The sequence below is a fragment of the Raphanus sativus genome, chromosome 4 (assembly GCF_000801105.2).
Source record: "Raphanus sativus cultivar WK10039 chromosome 4, ASM80110v3, whole genome shotgun sequence".
Taxonomy (NCBI): Eukaryota; Viridiplantae; Streptophyta; class Magnoliopsida; order Brassicales; family Brassicaceae; genus Raphanus; species Raphanus sativus.
Window position 1 is genome coordinate 20,561,243 of NC_079514.1, and position 5,124 is coordinate 20,566,366.

Here is a 5,124-nt window from a genome sequence, read left to right on the forward strand (position 1 = left end):
CATGGACCACGGATTTGTCCTCACTCTCCCTCATGAACATATTATAATTTCGTGATGCTTGGAACAATAAAGTCTAATGAGTTTTTCTTGTGTACATGTTACACAACGTGAGATTTTATGGGATAACTATTTGTGCCATTTTCAAATATCAATTTGTGCATCAAGTTTAGAGCATGATGGCTAATCCGGTCATGCCATAAAGTGTGTAAATTTTGTGGGTCAACCAATCTGGTTACCTAGGTCTTTTCCCTTTATCATACTGATCTTAGCATAGTTCAGATCAATAGAGAATGCAGGTATGGCCTTGGGCGATTTTCAAAACTTTGAATGAACCTTTTGTTTCCTTTTGCCCATTATATCATTGTGGAAACAATTCTTATATTTTATAATCCCAATGGGTTTCTCTGGGTGAATATAAAGCATCTGAACGCTTGCCCTTATACATATATGGTCGTATACCCGCAATTTTATCTTTTATCTCTTTGGACAATTAAGGAACTCTTTTCCTTTGCTCATGGTTTCACTATGAAACCATTCATTCATGAAGAAATTTTAGATGATTTATTATAGATTTTATTATATCATTAATTTCAGATTTATAGATATAATTTTCGGAAATTTCAGATATAAGATTTTAATATAAATGTTTCATTCATATAATAAATTCAAAGAAACACTTTTAATTTAAAATGAGGATGAAAATTTAAAAAAATAAATCAAACACCAAATCATAATACCGAAGTAAATAAAAACAAATACAAATGTCGAATTCAATCCTTTAGAACATCTGAAGTTTCATAATCCATAAGATCATCTTTTTCGTGATCGAAATCGTTTTCATTATCTTGGATCACCGTATGAGCTTCAGGATTCCTCTCTTTCATACTTTCTTGGTATAGCTCAACTAGATGCTTGGGAGTCCTACAAGTCTTTGCCCAATGGTTACTCATTCCACACCGATGGCATACTGATTTGGTCGAGTTTGTGTGCTGCGGTTTGAATGAATACCTGCGCCCTCGACCATGACCTTGTCCAAACGAGTGTCCCTGGTTCTGGTCTCGACCAGATTGATTGCCTCGACCGCGGCCTGAGTTGTGACGACCACGGCCCCGTCCATTGAATCTTCCACGCATGTGGCTGTGGGATTGGACATGATTTTCCTCTTTCTCTGCTTCAGTAGCCGCATGGGCTTCTGGTAAAGGTGTGGCACCTGGAGGTCTCATCTCACTATTTATCATCAGTAACTCATTGTTTTTCTCAGCAAGTAATAAGCATGAGATCAAGCTCGCATAAGTCTTGAATTCTTTTGCACGGTACTGTTGCTGTAGCAACACATTACTTGTGTGGAAGGTGGAGAAAATCTTTTCGAGCATATCTTCCTCCGTGATATCCTCACCACATAGTTTAAGTATATAAACGATCTTAAACATTGCTGAGTTGTATTGATCCACAGACTTGAAGTCTTGGATCCTGAGGTTTTTCCATTCGTGTCTAGCCTTTGGTAAGTGCATCGTCCTTTGGTGATCATATCTTTGTTTCAACTCTTTCCAAAGGTGTAGAGGATTCTTAATGGTTAAGTACTGATCTTTGAGACTCTCAATCAGATGATGGCGAATAATTAATATTGCCCTCTATCGATCCATTTCAATAGCCTTGTTGTTCTCGGTAATACATTCACCGAGACCCTTAGACTTTAGGATGATCTCTGTATCCAATGCCCATTGGAGATAATTGTCTCCATAGAGATTAAGGGCAGCATATTCAAGGTTATTGATTTTCGACATCTGAAAGCAAACATATATATACTTTTAGAAAATTTTATAGCTTTATATATTTCTTTATGTCACAAGGACCAGAAGAAAAAAATTCTAATAAGTATTCAGATGATGTTTTATGCATTCGGTAATCTAACTATATGATGCATGCGATATAGTGAAGAATGCATGCCATGCAAACCGAATTCATAATTTTACAACTTAGCAAACGGTTCTAAGGTTTCATGATGCAGCCGATTTTAATGGTTTCTAAAATCGATACATTCTAGTAACCTAATGACCATGATACTCCTAGCATGTCAACCTAATGATCATGATACTCCTAGCATGTCAACTTAATCATCGGATCACTCAAGGTAGAACAGCCCACTGTCGTAGAACTCTCCCCTTTGCAAGTCGATCTTAATACCTAAGCTCTCGCTTGGATCAAGATGCGACAGCAAGCAATAGAGATCAAGTCCGATAGGTTCACAAAACATCCTAATATCTACTTTCGCTGAGTAGGGATGCAATGCTCATTCAAAACAGATCTAGCAACCTATTACACGGTTAATGAACATGTTAAACCTATGATCTAACATAAGCGGTCAGTTTAATGCAAGCAATAAGAACAATTATGAATGAAGACAATCAATGGATTCACTTATCTATGTTTAGCTCACTAAATTAACACCCCAGAACCCTAGACAAGCTAGCCGACTACTCAGCTGTGACACAAGAAAACACAAGCATCAATACTGAATAATATTGCATAATAGGAACATAAACAAATAGAGGGTTCAGGATAATCTTCTCTATGGTAAGAGAGATGGAGCCTTCTCTCTTTACAAAGTAGCAAATCCAAAAGTATAAAGCTCTAGAGTCCGTTTCTCTGTGTAAATTAACGTAGAATAGTAATAGAAGAATGGAAAAAGAAGATATATGGAGGTTGCTGGCGGCCAGAGAGAAAATAGGGATAATTAGGGCAAATTTCGAGATGTCTTGTAATTTCCTTAAAAATCTCTGCCGCTGGAACAGGCACTCGGGTGCTCTGCTCGTGAGACAGTCTGCAAGGTTGCTCCGCTCGATCGGGAACAATCATCATGCTGCTCCGCATGAAAATCACCAAATTGCACTCTTTTCTGGCTCTTTTGTTCCAATTGGTCTATCTTCCATCCAGTGCAACTACAGACCTGAAATGACTCAGAAAGGACTAGGATGATTCGATAAATACTTGAAAACCATTTGAGAAACATATATATAAGATATAAAAAACGCCATATATCATCCATCGATTCTGCGGAAAAAAATTGGTTAGCGTAAATTTCTCATCCAAATCATATATAGCTAAACTAATTAAAAAGACAATTCTTTTTTTCTTTCATTCAACCTTTCTCCGCACTAAAAAATAATTAAAAAGAAAATTCATATTTGTTTCATTTATGTTTTCTCCCCACGTAAAAGCACCACTACGAAATAAATATACCTTCCATAACGATTATGAACAAGATATTTAAAAATATCAATGATTGATTAGCAAGATATTCTAAAAAATCACAATCAATTAAATATAACTATCCTAATTAGTTACCCTGTTTTGCGCAAACAAATTTAATAGTATATAAGATTAAATCAAAAATATTACGATATATATGATTTCGTTAAAAAACAGAAAGGCTAAAATATTGTTTCTATATCTATCATCGCCATAAATACAGATTAATCTAGATTTCTTCATCCATCAGAGACTGCCCATCGAGCTCTCACAATAAATATGTCAAACGAAAGAAAAATGTGTCTTATTAAGGATCTCAAACATTACAGAGATGAATGGCAATCACTGTCTGAAGTTGGTCTCTTTCTACCAAAACCTGTGTTTTCACATAGACAACTATATGTGGCTGTGTCTAGGGTCACTTCTAAGAAATGATTGAAAATTCTGATTGTAGAAAAAGATGGTAAACCTAAAAAAACTATGAATGTAGTTTTTAAAGAGATTTTCAACAATCTGGAAAAGTATGAGTGATAATGTATTCTGAAGGATAGACTCAGCAGTATACACGTTTATTTTTCTATATAAATTATAAGTTGATTCTGTCGTTGTATGCAGGTTTCAGACTTCAGAATAATTGGTTAAGTCTTATGATGGTTCACGAAGAGATTTGGCGTCGTGGTCAACCTGTATTTCATATATTTATGAAACACTTGATTCAAATAAGTCTGCATTAGCTACAGTTTTAGACAAGACATAGTCTATTTATGCTGCTATTTTCAAACAATTCAGTGGTAATTTTTGCTAGAATTTCTTACACAATCATTCACATTAAAAAAATATATTCTTTGATCAATTAAGTTAAAATCTACCAACTATACCTAAACCAACACAATAACTTCATCGAAATCCTAGAGGCTGCTAAGTTGCTTTCATCTAATGAAAAAGCAAATTGATTTACTAACCGTGTTTTTTAATCTGGAGTCTGATCGCCAAATGCGTATTCTAAATTTGTAATGGTCTTCGTTCTCCAAAGGTTTGAAATCATGCAAATCAAATAAAACATATAAATTATTCCCAAACCTTATAGAGAACACCATACACAATGAATTGACATAGAAGGATAATATATACATGACACCATATTTCTTACCTCATATGCGTACATGCCATAATCAAATTTGGGAACTTTATCTCTTTGTATCATCTGCCTAACCAAAAGATTCATCCTCTTCTCCGTCGATCTCTGCAAGGTGATTAAATCTGCACATTTATTCGAATTTCAGACAGAGATATTAGACAAACACACAAATATATATCTTGAAATCAAGCAAAACTCTGATGGAAACTTAAATAATAACTTACACCAACTGTGGGGACCTGGGTTTTAAATGGCCTGTGGCGAGCTAACTCGATTAGGGGCTCGATTCTCGCCAAGCCATGGTGAGGCAAGTTGATCGCCATGTATAACACACTTAAAAACAGTGTGTTTTTTTTTCTAACTCCACGTTATTTTATAGCAATAACAAAAACACATTAGAAATTAAAACAAAAAATTCATTGAGTTATTCTTCTTGGATGATCCTTCGGTCTCAGACATAGTGAAAGTTTAAAGTAGAAGAGAAGAATATGAGACAAGGGAAGAATGATGCAAGAGGAGAACAGAGGCTTGCTTGATAGGAGAAAATAGTATATGAAAAAAGAGAACTAACCTTGAAAGAAAAGAGCTGGGGAGAAAATTTTGAAAGGCCGTAAATAGAGAAGAACAATATCAAAGAAATAGCTGATGAAAAAGTTAGGGAATTATCATATAGTAGATTGAGTTAGGGTTTGTTGATAGATTATATTAGACGGCAAAGCCTCATATTAAAAGTACCT

At 35.0% G+C, this 5,124-nt stretch overlaps 1 pseudogene; it reads right to left on the minus strand.

Annotated features, from left to right (window-relative positions):
* Positions 1 to 770: 770 nt before the first annotated feature.
* On the minus strand, positions 771 to 4,391 carry LOC108853604 (uncharacterized; annotated as a pseudogene).
* Between the last annotated feature and the right edge of the window lie 733 nt (positions 4,392 to 5,124).